Source organism: Rhinichthys klamathensis, unplaced genomic scaffold (genome assembly GCF_029890125.1).
Source record: "Rhinichthys klamathensis goyatoka isolate OS25496 unplaced genomic scaffold, OSU_Roscu_1.1 h1tg000485l_1, whole genome shotgun sequence".
Taxonomy (NCBI): Eukaryota; Metazoa; Chordata; class Actinopteri; order Cypriniformes; family Leuciscidae; genus Rhinichthys; species Rhinichthys klamathensis.
Window position 1 is genome coordinate 1,150,686 of NW_026606972.1, and position 18,531 is coordinate 1,169,216.

The 18,531-nt window shown below is 38.5% G+C and overlaps 1 protein-coding gene across 1 annotated transcript in view; it reads right to left on the reverse strand.

Annotated features, from left to right (window-relative positions):
- Positions 1–14,386, reverse strand: part of rap1b (RAP1B, member of RAS oncogene family) — a 58,771-nt gene extending 44,385 nt beyond the window's left edge. The window contains exon 1 of the mRNA XM_056237240.1: positions 14,235–14,386. The gene's annotated coding sequence lies outside the window, so the exon portion shown is untranslated. The remainder of the gene's footprint in view (positions 1–14,234) is intronic.
- Between the last annotated feature and the right edge of the window lie 4,145 nt (positions 14,387–18,531).

Here is an 18,531-nt window from a genome sequence, read left to right on the forward strand (position 1 = left end):
CACACCCAATAAGAGTTATCAGGCCACACCCCAATCTCAGAACCCAGGCCACGCCCACTGATCTCAGAAAACACCCACCCCATTTCAGAAGAGTGACATTCTGCAGTGACATTTCTCCCTGTTCTGATTAAGTGAACACCCACTGTGCAAGATGATGAAAAAATACTGTCCAAGGCAGATGAAGAGGATTGAACTTTAATTCTACCCTGCCTGCCTGTTTCGAGAAGAAGAAAAAAAGAAGATGCGGCTGAACTGAGTCTCTCAACTTGGAGGCAGAGCACCTAAAAGAAAAATAAATTCATAGAACAAACCAAAAAACGATCTCGCCATAATTCCAGACCACCTGAAATACTGAAGTAAAGCCATTTTAGACAGCATTAAAAAAACAAAACAGGCTCATTTAAAAATATGTTTTTCAAAGTGAAATGTCCAGTGAGTGGAACTAAAATCATGTCCAGTTTTATCAGATGAACGTGAATCTGCCAATGTTTTATTAAGCTGGTGTTTGTAAGTATCTTGGCAATACGAAAATGAAAAGGTCGCTGAGTGACGCCAAAGACTACAGATATAGAAAGGCGGTTCACTCCTATTACTTATTATTTGGATAAATTGCAGCGCAAAATGGCGGAATACGTCCCGCCTTCTAAGTAAAAGAGCCAATCGCTGACTGTTAAAGTCATTGTGTCACTGCAGCTGCCGTTAGAAGCTAGAAACCTGAGACTCGCGCTTAAGACTGCACATGTGCATTGGCTGGTCTTCTGAAAAATACGCTTTTTTAACACCATTTGAGCATAAGAAACAACATTTATGGGACAGTCCATGTCAGATTTTGTTGCCATGTCACTTAATTCTGAGTTCGGCAAGCAGTTTCGGATTTCAGGATTCCCCATTCAAATAGATAGGACTTTGTCTTGATTGCCCGAAATAGCTGCCCGAAGGCGTTGCAAATATGGCTGCCGACTGAAGAGACTTTCCTTGAAATGGACTTTGGTTACGCTAAAAGGTTAATGTCTTTTTTTTAAGGCTATTGCGTTTGAAAATAAAGTACCACCAAAACAAAACCTAGACAATAGCGTAACAAAACAAAAAAATCAAATGTGGGATAAAAACACATTTTCTTAAGTAGCAATGCCAATATAGCTTGCTTAAAGTTTGCTTTAGTTACAGAGCAGGCTTACCACATCAGAATCTGGTTATGTGATACTAACATCAAAATGCATTCGCTTACAAAGCATGAACTATGGTAAAAGTGAGTATTGTGCAAGGAAGTATGCAAAAATAATTATTTATGCATCGATAATCTGCCTCTGTAATCATAATCATAAAGAAAAAAGTTGTTGGTGATTTACTGGCACGAGTGCATATTTCAGCTGAATGCTGGAATGAACTGCGCGTATAGATATGCTTTTGGAGTTCTGAAATAACATAGGTAGAGCCACGTTTTTCCAATGAGCCAATGTTGAAAATACTGGTACCAACATTTCTAAATGGCTGAGAGAATGCTTAAAAAAGAAAATGAAAAGCGATAAACTGGAAAAATAAATATAAACCTCAATATATACAGGAACTTATTGGGGATTTCCACACTCAACCAGTGAAAATGAACTCCTCAGTTCCCTAAATGTGCTTTTACCATTATGGTTTGACAAAAGAAGCATGTTCCAAACATTTATAAAAACAACATGATCAATTATGACTGAGAAGATACAGTGTTCAATAATCAATCAGAATGGGAGTCTGATTTGAGGAAAGAGCTATAACTCCACTTGTCACTTGATAGCAATATGCTTCATCATGGTCTTTTTTTTAGACAGATTTGTACCTAAAATGTCTGAAGCTGAGGGAAAACTATCAGTCAGGTTAATTTGGAAATTTCGAGTCTGCTTTAGTGTTGAGCACTCAATAAACGACTTGGCTGCAATATTGTAAAATTACAACGAGATGTCATTAGAGGATCCACATCAGCAGGTGTGTTCTAAAAAGTGGAAGAAACTCTTTATAAGATCAACTGTAGCTTGCCTCATGAATATGAATTAGTTGGCGTAACATTTACCAGTCGTCCTTGGGTGCTAGCCACAGTAGGCGACTTCTGTTTGGCCTTAAAGTCATTGTGGCATGTGGCCAGCAACAGTTTGTTTGTCGAATGATGGCCAAAGATTTTCACATACAATGATATTAAAATGACAATGAGACTGAGGAAAATTTTAAAGTGTGCCTTCCAGTTTTAATGGATGTTACGCCCTGACACATCAGTAAAAATCCACACCCAGAGGGAAATTCCTATGCAAAAAAAAAGTGTTGCGTCAGCTTTTGCAAACAGAAGTGCAGTAATAAACAGCAATCATTAGGCTAATTATGTTCAAAATGCAGGTCCAAATCAATTCCATTTATGGTCCCAGGAAGATGAATAATTAAAACTATCATTAAATAAAAGTATGTTTTTAGCAAACAAAGTCATTCAGTCCATTCCAGTGCAAATGGAATTAGGAGGACAGCAGAGGAAAGACAGTCAGCATGCCGGGATTGCTGGTGCCTGCTGGTGCCTGGCTGCTTTCTTTTCTCAGAGCTGAACTGCTGGGATCTGCAGGGGTGGTTAGCTTTGCTATTCTGGGGAATGTGGAGAGAAACACCACGTTCTCCCACGGGATTCATCGGAGGGAGTCTGAACGTCACTCTGTAGAAAAAGTCAACTGATATGAGGTAAATCGTGGCGTGAGGCATCGTACAAATAAGCCAAGTCTCGTATGGAAATATACGTGCGCGTGCGCACATCCCTCGGAGAAATGAGCGTGCTACTCATTGGAGCTGGAAAAAATGCAACTTAAAACATAAAAGAGATTGCCGTTCAAAAGATGTGCAAATGCGCAAACAGAGAGACTCATATACACATGAATGGGTCGCGCACATACATGAGAGCTCTACAGTAGAGCACTAAACAGTCCCTGCCTGAGTCTATGTGAAGATGCTGGGATTCATTTAAAATCCACAGAGCTGTTTAAGGACGTCTATTTAGAAAGCCACACAAAAGAACAACTGGCCTGAGCACACAGCTACCAATTAGAGTAGCAGACTGGATTAGCCAAATGACAAATCTACAAGTGTATCTATAATCAAGCCCACATTTTAAAGGGAAATGCAGCTACAAACTGTAATGTTGCTACCAAGGCTCAACATTTTATATATTTTTATATATATTTTGTATTATTGAAATACAAAAGTAAACAAAAATATAAAAAACATGAATCTATAGTAAAAAATATAATGATGATAAAATAGTAAAGTAACAAAACAAATAAAATAATATGCATTTAAAATAAATTGGATTCCAATCCAGTTGGGATCACAAGGAATGCAAACTGAATGTCTACCGGACATTACATTGCGTCTGGTTTTGCGGCATGAAAAGTCACATCTTTAATGATGCTGCTTCTCAAAACTAACTAAAACTTCTCCAAATCCTGTGTTCTGCTTTTCTCTACCTATTCTTTAAAAGCAAAGCTTGTAATTTCTGTGCCCTTAGCACCTCCGGAATTGAAAATATGATGACTTCCGAGTACTTCCCTAATGATATCATGTGTCTGTGACTTGAATGCTTTAATTTAGTCTCTGAAAAGGGACGTATAGTTACTCCATGAAGACTATAAAACCAGCCTTCAACACCATCCTTGCCAAATTAAAAATTTCCCACAATCTATTCTTTTAAGGAGGTTGAGTATAAATGGCTCTATGGGTCGCTACCATGACCTGTAACCCCATAAACACAGGAGGCCCAAAGCCTGACCTCTGACCCTGACTTAGATCTGGTCTCCTACTCGTGTGTAAGGCCTCGCTAAACTGCCATAAGCAACATAAATGCAGAGAAACCAGTCAATATCCCCTGTGATTAAAGGGTCCTTGGAATCCTTTAAGCTGGGCTTTGTGTTGCAGGTTCCATCTAAGTGTTTCCCATGTCCCTGAAGACAAGTGCCCAGACGAAACCCATCAGGCAATCATACTATCTTTTTTTCCCTCTAGTGGGTTCCTTTGAGCAAAATCTCTTCACTACAGTGCCATAAATAAAACAAACTCTTGAAGCTTTTGCAGGGTTTTCAGCGGGAGTCACTTCTCTCAGTAAGTGGTAACACACAAACGTAATGTGCATTTTGATGTCTGTTTAAACATTTAGGCTAACTTGCAACATTTCTAGAAAAATCTGCAGCAGAAGACAATGACTTACGGACTTCAAAGGAACCATTCACACAGAATGCACTTAAAAACACATGACGGAGGTCATGGAAAAGACAAAAAGCAAGCTCTTGAGGCGCGTTTTTTAAAAAGTTGAACATCTTTTAACTTGTTCGCCGCATGTCATGCACGAGACAAAAGACGTGAGGCGTGACCTCAGCGGTCAAACATGTCCGTCTAAAAGGTTCACATAGAAAAACAATGGAAAAGCAGTGCAGTGTAATGCAAAAACACGTTCTGTGTGAACGATGTTTAGGAAAACTTTAAGCACAAATCCTAAAAGATATTTATAATATTAGTGAATCGATTAATCGCCCAATATTTAGTCACCAACATTGTCATGTTATATTACTACAACTACTAATCTACCCTTTTATGATTTAAATTTAGAGTTTCATTGGGTCAACATTTGGTGAAGAGTTACTTTTATCGTATTATTATATCTGCATTTTTCAGTCACTTTTGATATGGGTTTTTGCATCGGTTATTGAAAAACCAATGTTTTGACCCCTAGTTTTTACTTCATGTGGATTCGTTTGGTTATAAAATAGGGATAGACAATACATCAGTATCATATTGTTTATCGGATATAATAATATTCAAGATTTTTTTATCGACATTGGTCAATATTGTATATATTTCCCATATTTTCCATTAAAATATGCCCTCATCTAACACTCCAGGTTAATTGGTAAAAACACCAATGGGTACATAGTTACCCATAGATAACATAGCTAATTTCATTTTTCATACCGTAGTTTTGTAATATTGTGATGCCTAAAAACTTTGAAATGATTGATTTTAGTTTGCGTTTGATCATTATTATTTTTTTTAGACAAAAAAAAAAGATATATATTATATATGCCATAACATAAAAATAACTATCGGCCAATAACTATTGGCATTTAGAACCAGCCAGTAAAAATGACAACAACTATTCGCCACAAAGTGAAACAACCCCATGCAGAATTGAGCCCCAGTTGTGGTGGATAAGGCTACAGGTGAGAGATACGCCAGGTGAGAGATACGCCAGACTTGAGAAACGCTGAGAACCAAAGGTGCGGCTGTTAGTCAGGATGGAGCCAATAACCAGCCAGCAAATTTATTAGCACCTCAGCTAGCAGCTGACTACAGACACACTATCAAAGCTCTGGCAAATTTAGCATAGCAACTCATAGCCTGCAGAAAATCTGTGTCAAAGCAACACAGTCTAGTGGTAATGACTACATAAACTGGTCTCTTGTCTGTAATTAACACAAACCACAGCAGGGACGAAAACAAACACTGTATTTGTTGTCTTTTTCAAACTTAAATTTTGATGAAACCATGCAATCATCTCTAGGAACAAACACAATGGCCATTACATCAGAGACAGACTGAAATAAAAGGTACAGTTTTTACGGTAATTACGTAGAATCAGTCTGGCTCACTGTTTGCTATTAATTGTTTTTCAGCCAGTTCAAAAGAAATCTTAATGGTACCAAATTATCTATCAGAACTTAGACCTACTACGGTAATACACAAAAGGCTCATTAGCAATGAGTATGAATGACAAAACACTGATGATGATGATGATCGAGCCCATGCAAGGGCTTAAAATTCTAGCATGCTAAACCTTTTGATCTGAGCTATACAGCAACATTAAAAACAGCTTGAAAAGTGTCCTCAGGGCCCATGTAACAGATAGAAAATGCTTTTGTTTTGGCAAATTATGTAGTTTTTACTGGACCTGTCTATGTTGAATCCCAACATGTTATTTGCAAGTCAATCAACTCACCTAGGTTACAAGGCTCTCAAAGAGAATGAGTGAAAACAAACAGAGTAATCATGGTTTCACAATCTGGCGTTTGCTTCTGATGCGACAAATCGGTGGGGGCTCTGCTGAGAAAGCATCTAAAATGACTTACCAAAGTGAACATTTGTTCTTTTTCTCACATCCTCTCAACCAGTGCGGTCTCAAATTCTGTTCACAGAAACAGAAAATGAAAATTGTGTCACCATTTACTCCCCCTCATCTCATTCCAACCCCATTTTTTTTCTTTTGCAGACTAAAAAGAAAAGATGAGATGTTATGCATAATGTTCATGCTGCTCTTTTCCATACAATAAAAGTGGATGGTGACCCGGGGATCCATGCACTATATTCCTAGTCTTCTGAAGCCATTTGAAAGCTTTGTAATGAACAGATTGAAATTTAAATTTTGCCCTTCGTCATAGCACTCAAATCTCATTTATGCAATTTGCATTTGCGCAAAATTGAATATTTGTATATTTAATAAAAACCAATAACATTTCTCATCATTGACATCAAACTTGATACGATGATACTTTTTCCTCATTTTTTGAGTGGCCATTTTGTCATTTTTGGTCACCATTCACTTTCATTGTGTGGAAAAGGGCAGCGTGAACATCCTGCAACACATGTCCTTTTGTGTTTCAAGGAAGAAAGAAAGCCATATGGGTTTGGGTGGCTAAATAAAAACTCAAAACTGCAAACTATTGTTTAAAACGTAAACACAAAAAGATCTGCACTATCATTGCTGTCAAAGCAGCTTTCCCCCCCCACTTCTGATGTGGTTACACTAAACTACAAGGCAACTGATGCCCAGAACAATTACGAACACTGGCTCAAAGGGCAGGGGTGTCAAACATCCCCTGTCAAAACATTGTCACTAAGACTAAGGCAATAACACAATTTCTAATGCTTGAACCAGTAAGCCGCTTAGAGACTGGAAAACAACGAGTCGGGAGGCAGATTATGGAAGGAAAAGGAACAACGGGAGACGAGATCAATGAGAACTCAGCCCAACCTCTAGTGTCAAATGTCAACACATGGCAGGGCATCTGACGTCTGACTGACTACAGCATATAGACCCCAGGGATGCATTTACACACACATTATACTCTGAAGACAAATCAGCAATCCACTTCATGAACTTGTTGCTCAAACTATTTCATTGTACATTTCTAAATCAGATCTCAGCCTATAACACAAGGTGTCATCATAACGGATGGGTGAGATATCTAATATTTAAAATAAATTGGCAAATAAGAATAAACTAACATTTAGAACATTTGTAGGCTTTTTTATTTATTCATATTTATTTATTTAGGCTGTTATTTATTGACCTTGTGACACAAGACATTTCTCAAATATAAACTTCAATACTACAAATGTCACCAGAGCTGGTAATCAGTTCTGAGTTTTTTCAAACTATACATTTCAATGCTCAAAAACAATCCTTTTAACTAAGAAGAGAAAAAAGCAACAACAAATAAAAACAATAGTGCCTGAAATCCAGCCCTCATCATAAAACGCCTTTAAAAGTAACATACATACTGTTCAAGTTTGGGGTTTCAATAGTTTTATAAGAAGTCTCTTACACTGCTGCATTTATTTGATCAAAAATACAGTAAACTAAAAATGGTAATACTGTGAAATATTATTACAATTGAAAACTTTTTCAATTTATTATAAATGTCATTTATTCCTGTGATTTTTCAGCAGCCATTTCGCCAGTCTTCAGTGTCATCATGGTCCTCTATTATTCTAATGCTCAAGAAACAATTATTATTATTATTATTATTAATGCTGAAAACAGTTGTGGTCCTTAATATTTTTGTGAAAGTCATGATAAGTTTCTATTCATCAAAGATTCCTGAAAGATTTATTTTCAAATAACAGCATTTATTTGAAATATAAATCTTTTGTAATATATATATATATATATATACAGACCCACAATCTTTAATGGCAGTGCACATAAAAAACAATAACAAATATCTGAATTTCAATTTGATCATAAACTTCATTGTAATGTCTATTTCTGAATTATAGACTCAGAAAAGGTCCCAATCTCTCACAGTCACAAATCGCTGACACAGTCTGTCATCAGTCATGGCTTACACGCCTAAATGAGGACAATTAGGGATGGGGCCGATCCGATCCAGTATCGGTATCGGGACCGATACCAGCGTAATTCACGTATCGGATTTTCCCGATCCAACCTGCGGAGATATCCGATATCCATGAGCCATGTCTGCGCTTTAACGTAGTCTGCTGAAACGACTCCAAAAGTGATTCCCGCGGCCCGCCGGCTAGTCTGCTAGCTGGCTGCAAACTGTGGAATGGATATCCTGAACGGAGGTGCGGCTCAATGAGACACAGAGACCCCCCTCAGGAAATCCATTCCGCAGTTTGCAGCCAGCTAGCAGGATAGCATTGAGCTGCCAACATGTTCGCTGTGTGGAAATCCTATGGTGGAAATACTTCACACTGGAAACACCACAGCAGAGCAAGACAGCAAAATGCAATATTTGCAAAGCCGTATTAATTAAACCATTTGTCTGTGATGCATGTTTGCTATTCGCAGTCCAGAAGAGAAAGAGAGAGATCTCTCACGCGGTGCCACAGCGCGCACAACACGACAGCCCATCAGCATGATCGGTGATTGTTGTAAAATGCAGTCTCTACTGTTGCTAAATTGCGGGACGCTTTTAATAATAAAAAAAGCTATTAAAAGCACAAAAATCTGCGCAAGAGAAGCTGTTCCCGCGTCGCGCGCTCCGAAACAGACCGCAACGAGACAAGCACATTATACTTTGGGCTTCATATGCTAAAATAATATTCATATGTCTAAACGATCAAATGTAGCCTACACAAAAATGTCAAAATGACCGGCTTGGAGATTCACTTAAACAGTTTGTCTAAAATGGACGTAGTTATGGAAATAGTTGGGAGAAAATATGGTGCACTCGTTCTTAAAGGGGAAGCAGTCTAATAAACATGCTGACGATTGCTCCGTTACTGAGAATCAAACAACAAAAGGCAAAGAGAAAATCACTCACAGCTCTTGAATGAATAACTTTAGCTTTAATAAGCATAAATCTATCTATGATAAACTTTGCAGTGCTATTTTACTTTTGATTACTTTATTATAATTATTTTTAGACCATACCTGAATAATGTTAGTAGACCTTCCTGAAATTAAAGCACTGTGTAGGCCTGTATAATGTGTATCTTTGTTTAATTGTCTATCTTTTGTTTATCTATTGTTTAATATATATATATATATATATATTGACATACATGCATACATACGTACATATCATACTTGCCTGTAGAGAGGAGTTTATTTCAGCATCATATAAAATCAACAATAATGATAATATTAATATTAAAGCAAACACAGCTCTGGTATCGGAAAAGTATCGGTATCGGCCGATATCCAAATTCAGGTATCGGGATCGGATCGGAAGTGAAAAAATGTGGATCGGTGCATCCCTAAGGACAATGATGTGTGGGAATAGATTGTGGAATTGCTTTGGGATTAGCATTAGAAAACGTGAGCGTCGAGCTGAGCTACACCACATTAGCTCAGTAACCCTTGGAAACTGCTTGTGGGCCAGTTCTGTTACTGAGAGCCAGCTGATACTGAACTATTAAAAACAACAAAATTATAATATCTGAACCAAACGCATACATAAGCTATCTTTACACTCGCTCTGTCTCACACAATAATCACATGACTTAAAAGGAGGAAGGAAGGCATGACAGGGCCACCAGGTTTCATGAGGCCCTTTGGCCTAAAGAGGAAGTGGTCCAATTTGCTGAGGGACGCCAACAGCCTTCTTTTCCCCGCACTGTCATGCTCTTCCTCTCCAGAGCATCTCCTTTCCTTTCTGCTCAGTTGGTTCCTCTAAAAGTCTCAAACGGTTACCGACAACTGGCAGTTAATGTTTTGTCATCTCATTACCCACTGGCTTCAAAATGCTATTCTGTTTCCTAGTCAAATGTCAAAGCCTTGGTGGGAAACCACACAGCTTACTAACATCGTAGCTATTCGCAATACTCAATATTCAATATCAGGGACTCAAAAAGGTAAAGTTTAAGGATCTGAAATTGAAAAAAACCTACAATCAACAATTAATCTGAACATGCAGGGGTTACGGACCCCTAAATACAGTGATGCTAGACAAATACGGAGCGTAATTCAGGCTAGCAGGCTGGTTACTCTGACACAGCCCTCCAGAGGAATCAGCTGTATTAGAACTGCCATTTACAAAGTCAGAGATATTTGCTTCCCTGACAGACCCCATGTATGTTTGCATACGGTTTGACTCCCACCCACAAGAATGCTGCTGGGATGTTCTGATACAGCTCAAAGCAAGAACCACACTGTCAACCGCAACAATCGAGGCTATAATTAATTATACAAAACAACCAAGAACTACTACACGAAAGCGATACACCTGAAATCGACACATCAAAGCTGACGTGGCACTATCTAGAGAAGTTTCTTCCAGGACAGAACCCAGGTTTTTAAAGGGTGTTCAAACAGTGGGCGGCCTTCTTCGAAAGGAAGTCCATCTCTTTATTTTGTTATTTTCAACAGAGCCAACAGACCGGCATTCCTCTGTGCCCAAGAGGACACACTATCACAGGGATTTCCTTCCTCTCGCTCTAGGAGGGACAGGATCGGGGTCAGACCCCAGTAGGGTTAGGTCGTAGCGACCCAGCACTCCAAAAAAGATCTGTGCTAAGAATTGGTATTGTAACAAGCTTGACATCTCAATTTGAGAATTATGACGTGTACAAATTATGATCACATGTATAAATTACAGAGAATTATTCTTAAACTTAAACGTCTACTTATAGGCTATTAAGATGACATAAGTAGAAATGACAAAAAATGAAGCAACAACAAATCTATGACTGCATTAACTCATACACTCACACAAAGTTAGTGAACTGACAACACAGTTTTGAGACAGGAAATGTAAGGGTGCCATACACTTATCTGACTAGGGCAGTGACAGATATATTGCTGTCTACTTTTCCATGATTGGGAATGACAAGTGTTTGCTCAAAAACAGGAAATGATATGTACTTGGTTAGCACAGCAGTTGCACAATGTGTCACATATATTCCACGAACCCATTTTACACTGGAAAGGCGGCACAAAGGCTGCATTTATACCACAAAAAGGTGCATTTACACAAATTACACAAGGGGGCATAAATGCATTTACACAAAAATTCGAATGCAAAAAAAAAAATTCTATGAATTTATGAATAACGACTCGACGCCTGTGAAGAGACGTCTCAACGCCGGCGATATGTTATACCCTAAATTAATACATGATTAACTAACTGTATTTTTTCTATGTACATTTCTGAAATGGACTTTCTGTAAAGCTGCTTTGAAACAATATGTATTGTGAAAAGCGCTATACAAATAAATTTGAATTGAATTGAATATAGAAAAACAATGAAGGGAAATGTGAAAATTTTGGAGAAATTATCTATGAAATTTTACGGGCAAAAAAAAGGTCCTTAGTCAACCAAGCAGCTTTCTGTTGGTCAGTGCGGAGAATTCGAATTTCCTGAAAATGAGTGCCATCTAAGTAGGAAAATCTGCATAGGAAACCCTCATGTGAAAATCCTGATCACACGGATTCCTTTTGAAATGACTTGAATTTGCCCACAAAAATTCACTGAAGAATAGTACATGGCTGCACGTTAAAGGGTTAGTTCACCTAAAAATGTTCTGTCTTAATTATTCACCCTCATGTCGTTCCGAACTCTTAAGACTTTCATTCATCTTCAGAACACAAACCAAGATCTGTTTGATGAAATCTGAGAGACTTCTGTCCCTCCATTGACATGCTATGCAATTACCACTTTGTTTGACACTTCAAAAAGTTCATAAAGAGATCGTAAAACTATTCCATATGAGTGGTTAACTCTCCATCGCTTGATACGATGAACAGATTTAATTTAGGGTTTTATTCACATTTAAACATTGATCAGCGAACATAAATGGAAGCTCAAGAACAAACCTCTTGCGGAAGCTCAAACGAGCTGCGTAACGCGAGCATGAACCTCATTGGATCATGCAGAAGCTCAAACGTGCTGCGTAACGCGAGAATGAACCTCATTGGATCATGCAGAAGCTCAAACGAGCTGCGTAACGCGAGAATGAACCTCATTGGATCATGCAGAAGCTCAAACGTGCTGCGTAACGCGAGCATGAACCTCATTGGATCATGCAGAAGCTCAAACGTGCTGCGTAACGCGAGAATGAACCTCATTGGATCATGCAGAAGCTCAAACGTGCTGCGTAACGCGAGAATGAACCTCATTGGATCATGCAGAAGCTCAAACGTGCTGCGTAACGCGAGCATGAACCTCATTGGATCATGCAGAAGCTCAAACGTGCTGCGTAACGCGAGAATGAACCTCATTGGATCATGCAGAAGCTCAAACGAGCTGCGTAACGCGAGAATGAACCTCATTGGATCATGCAGAAGCTCAAACGAGCTGCGTAACGCGAGAATGAACCTCATTGGATCATGCAGAAGCTCAAACGAGCTGCGTAACGCGAGAATGAACCTCATTGGATCATGCAGAAGCTCAAACGTGCTGCGTAACACGAGAAAGAACCTCATTGGATCATGCAGAAGCTCAAATGTGCTGTGTAACACGAGAAAGAACCTCATTGGATCATGCAGAAGCTCAAACGTGCTGTGTAACATGATAATGAACCTCATTGGTTCTTGCACGTCAAGCGAACATGCTTGAGCTTCCGTTTACAACTGATGTATAAATTGATGAATGTTTATATGTGAATAAAACGCTAAATTCAATCGGTTCATCATATCAAGTGATCGAGTCTCTTCAGAAAATTCAGGCTAAACCACTCAATTCATATGGATTATTTTTACGATCTCTTTATGAAGCGTCAAAGTGTTAGTTGCGTGGCTGTCAATGGAGGGATAGAAAGTTCTCGGATTTCATCAAAAATATCTTCATTTGTGTTCCGAAGATAAGCTAAAGTCTTACAGGTTTGAAATGACATGAGGGCGAGTAATTAATGACAGAATTTTCATTTTTAGGTGAACTATCCCTTTAATGCTGCACTGATGCTGCATTTCATTACACAGAAGCAAAGCAGCAACAGATACAGATTTGCTGAGGTGGAAGCTAGCATATTTTAGTTGTTATTTATTTGACATGGCATTTTTATACATGCTTCAGAGCAGACACAAAGCCACCTCAGAGCAGCCTGTGTAAAGACACCTTTGGAGAAAGGCTGTTATAATTTCACAAGAGCCCCGTCATTAAAGATCAAGCCATTAAAAATGCATGGAGAAGCAACAGGATATTCTTTAGCGACTTCAGTCTCATATCTCTTCTTAAAGGACAATATTCAAAATGTCACATCCAACTATAAGTCTATAAGGGGCCCAGTGATGTTTTCTGGTCTGCGAAGTGGAATGCAACATGGGTGTTTTTAATAATTATTTTCGTGACCCTGAAAAGCACGAGTGCATTTTATTCCTCCGTGATCTGACAGTCAGTCCAACGTGAAAGAAAACCGAGTCTCATTTTCTCCAATTCTTCTTGAATGAACTAGTCATCTTCCTCGACTGAGGAACAGAACAGAACTAGGCGGGGCCGGTAATCAGTCAAATCTAGAAGGAAAGACTGCACTAGAAGCGCTAAATGTGCCTTTTATCACAATGCCGGACACTCCTTACTCATCTCTTTACGTAAACCATGTCGAAAAATTTTGCTTTGACGGTTTGAATCTGATAATCAGTGCTTCGTTAAACTACTCATTCGTACAACTTTTCCATTTCCGCTATAACTTCCACCCTGCCGTGGGCATGAAACAACAAAAAACGCCATTCTTCAGGGCAACACAACGCCGTTAACCTCGCGCGCTTCAACACAAACTTCCCAAGCGATTTTTCTCGCCCTAAAGCGGAGTCTGGTAAATCTAAGGAGTTGAATTGTTTCACTCCAGCTCCGCCATATTCTAGACATCTGAGCTGCTCTTCCGCAAACCCTTTGCCGGTCTGCTTTGCAACATTGGAACATTCCGCCGTTCAGCCGTTACAATGTATCAATCAAACCGTGACATCATAATCCCCTCACAGTTCCCGCGCAATACACGCGCCGTTGCGACTGTAATGCCATAGAATATCGCGCAAATGCGATACTTACAGCAATCCGCTCCAGCTCCAACCAGTCAGTCCGTCTGCGCCTGTGCCTGTGAAAGAGCTGCTCGCCTCTGGGAGGGTGGGTGAGGTTTAGAGTCGAGCATGACGTTACAGCCTCGGTTTCAGCACCATAGGCTCCCTAGCTCTGCCTACAATTGAGCGTAACGGGAAACGGAGAACGAGCGCTGCTAAATTTGGCACATGGAAATGACAGTGCTGATAGACATGTACAGTAGGCTACTTACAGTACAAGATAGGGAAAGAATTCTGAAGTACTGTGGCGTAGTATGGTATGTGATAGTATCCGATGGTGTTACCATGATGCTACCTATAGCCTCTATACCATGTTATTTGAAGGTATTTCCAAAAATACACTGCCTTACAATGATAGCCTATACCATATCCCAAAAAGAATGGTAGTGCCGATGTACTTTGCTCTTTAAAAAAGAAACATAATTTAAACATTACTGACAGATAGAATAAAATAATGTTATATGGACTATAATTAGCCTGTATATATAGCCTATATATTATGTATATGCAGCAAGAATAACTATAAACGTCTTTTATTAAAGAAAAAGTGCTATGTCCTGACAGGGTGAGACTTCAAAATATTTAATTAATTTCAGCGAATGTTATATTTCTTAGTATTTTTTATAAAACATTTGACTGAATTCTTGTATCTGACATGGTTGTCCCATATTAAGTGACAAAAAAAAACACATTTTGTGAAAAAGATCATTGGAAAATTCAAGAGATTGCACCCAAATATAGATCTTTTTGGTACTTTTCTGTTAGTGTTTCTACACGGTTATGCGATAGTTAAGTAGTTATTTGATGGTTATGATATCCAAAAACAACCCAAATCAGTGAATTGAGACAAGACACGTTTTAACATCTTCCATGGTGCATGCTATATTTCAATGGCATCATTCTAGTTCCACTATGGCATGAATGGTCTCCTATTCTCCCCGAGCAGCAACTCTCATCCGTCAGAGGCTGACTCTGCCACTCTGGGGGGAAAAATCCTCAGCGCCAGTCAAATGGCTCATTGAGAGCAACTAGGAGAAGCCAGGAATGCCAAGTATGCTCTCTGGCATCAGGAATGCAGGCCCACTCCCTGCTGTGGACTACATCCCCTCCCCTCTGCCAGCAGTCATGTGGCCCTAAGCTATACATGAGGGGTGAGATGTGTTCCATCGGTGCGTCTTTAGATGCGGATCAGTGACCAGTGTGCTGGTCTCACAAGGAAACTGAGACAAGACAACATTAGTATGTCGCCACTATAGCATTTGGATGACTGGGTGAAAGGGAAAGCATCAAATGAGACTGAATCACTGAACTAAATGGAGAGAAGAGGAATGAGATTTAAATGCTTGCTTTCAGAATTGTGAAAGTGCGAGGGGTTGAGGCAAATATACTTTAGCCATTTAATGTTACACAGATGAAAATGAGGATGTGACGGATAGAAGTACAGTCTGTTTAATGGATTGTTCTATTGAGGGGGAAAGATAGGAGGAATCAATGTGACCACAGCTTAATTTCTATTTTTGATCAATTAAATTACAAACTTAAATACATTCAAATAAATAAAAAATAGTTATAATAGTTGTAATAGTTATAATACTTCTATGATATAATAATAAAACAAATGATTGATGTATAGTAAATGCAATATGGGGTGAGAAGACATGTGCAATGTGACAATTTGTGTGCAATTCCAGTAAACACAGAGATAAATAGGGAAAAGAGGAACATGAGCTAAACATTTGCATTCAAAACTGTGAAAGTCTGTAAAAAAAATTAGGCAAATTTCAGTATTTAAAATATTTACAAGACTTTTCATGCCGCTTGAACATCCAAACTATTTAACACATGCATACATGAGTACAAATGTTGGTTAGATGCAAAATTGTACATGCTCAAATCCTTGTTTAGATTTATCAAATTTAGATTTTGGTTAAATAATGTAAATTTAAAATGTACTTATCCTATTTTTTGTTTTTTAAAGTGTAATTTCTTACAGGAAAACTGCTCATTTAATAGCAACTAAGCAAAATTGCACCAATACAAGCAACGTGTTTATTGTATAATACAATTATCTTATTGTGATCTTGTTGAGTTCGTTTCATTTTGATTGAAAAAAGTTGATTACATTTTACTGAGCCGTGTATTTTACTGTACTCTTCTACACCAATAAACATTTTTCCTAGCAACTCACTGCATTTTATTCTCAAAAATATCATGGCACAAAGGCAGATAAGGCAACAAATGCAAGACTGTGAATGTCTGCATGAATAGTTCTGTTTTTGTAATGTGTATTGTGTAATTTTCCATCTTGGGGAGAGGTGCCAAAGTTAATTTTCCATGTGAGTGGACAATAAAGATCATTTTTATCCAAGCAACTTATGGTTAATATTGTTATATTGTATCATTGCTATATGATGTATATTAAAGTAATAACAATAAGTGAGCAGAATTGAGATGATCAGCCCCTGTAGGAGTGAATAAGTCTTAATAATGTATAGAGGAACTTCTGTCTGTGAGGCTGGGTGGAAACTTAAGCACTTGATATTCTTAGCTACATCTTCCTGTCAGGGTGGACAATCAGTTTCTCCATGACAATTAGAAGCCACTAGATTCTTTGCTGTTGTCATTCAAGTGTTACACAGGCAAAAAAAGGGGAAGAAATAATGTGAGAGTATTAACACTGAACCTTAAGAGAGTTTATACACAAATGTTGTGTGTGTGTACACTTCTGTTCATGACTTATCCAAAAGAGAGCACTGTTGCTCCAAGTCTACATTACAATCAAGGAAGTGTGTAATACCTGGGTTGCTTCCAAAATCACATACTTCTCTACTATATAGTAAGCCAAAAACAGTATGTGACAAAAGAGGTGTGTCCAAATTTACAGTACTCATAAAAGAGTAGGCAAAAAGTACACGGATGGCCACCTACTTCCGCTGAGATTCTGAGTGTGCATTCGATGGACACTATCCCATGAGGCCACGGGATTTGTTAATGGCAGTGATGTGACAAAATTGCAGCTGGTTGGTCACATGGCATGGTGAATGTAGTAGTAGTACGTCCAGATTACATTCATAATACCATATAGAACATAAGCTACTTTTTTAGTGTTCACGAAGTACTTATTCCATATAAGTACATACTGTAGCGAGATTATGCGATTTCGGACACATCCCTGGTAAAAACTAATATGTGGCCTGTATGTTGCCATATTTCCACTTAATGGGCATTGTCATTACATTATAGTAGATAGAAACAATTGTTTCTTGAAGGGTTTTTAATGTAATATTTTTTTTCCACTTCTTTTAGTAATTTGTATCTTTAGTTATACACCAATACAATGCTCACTTCAATGGAGTCTAAAGGAGTCTTCACTGAAACTGGATGTTCTTTAGCTCGTCATGATGCCATGACTCAGCTTGTGTGAACTAAACAGTCATCCTGACAAAATATGAAACACTTTGCAGTAATGATGACAAATCTGACTAAGCAAAGCTATATGGATAAACACACTAAGAATGAATTACAAGAAATACAGATTAGGAGAAAAAACCCAATAGAATGACTTCCTCTGATGAGAAAGTGGGCCTGTGTCTTTCATGGAAAGGCTTGGCTATATCATATTGCTCAAAAACAATAGACTACCTCAAGGTTCTTTTGAAAGCTGCCAGTTTGCAATTTCAGATTTGCAAAGACATTTCACTTACTACAGGAAAACCTGAACCCTAAACAACTAAGACAATCACTCCAGCCATCTCTATATACTGTTTTCACATGGGGCCTATACCATGAAGCCGGTTTAGGTCGCTAGCCAGATATGTTTCAGTTTAGTTTGCGCCAACCCTGGGTTTTAGGCAACATGAATGTGATTTGGCTTTTAGCAGTGATCATCGCCATAGTAACTTACGCTCCACTGCTAACCTGGGGCCTGTACCACGATGGTAGTTGAACAAATTCAGGGTTGCAGGATTAGTTTTGAGTTGACAAAACCAAACCAATCCAACCAGGCTTTGTTGGTACCATGATGCGGATCATCAACTTTCTCTATCAACTCAGGCTTTGATCCTGAGTTTAGGAGTTTAGGTGTGACATCAGTAGCGAACAGCCAATCACATGCTGAGAAAGAGTGAAACTGCGATTCATTTTTTGTGAGAGAAGCAGCGCAATTCACTTATTAAAGGAGTCATAACCTAGTATTACCTTGGATACCCACGCTCTATTATAGTCTTTCGGGCCCTTCTAAAAAAGAAAAATGGAAAAAAAGTAAACAC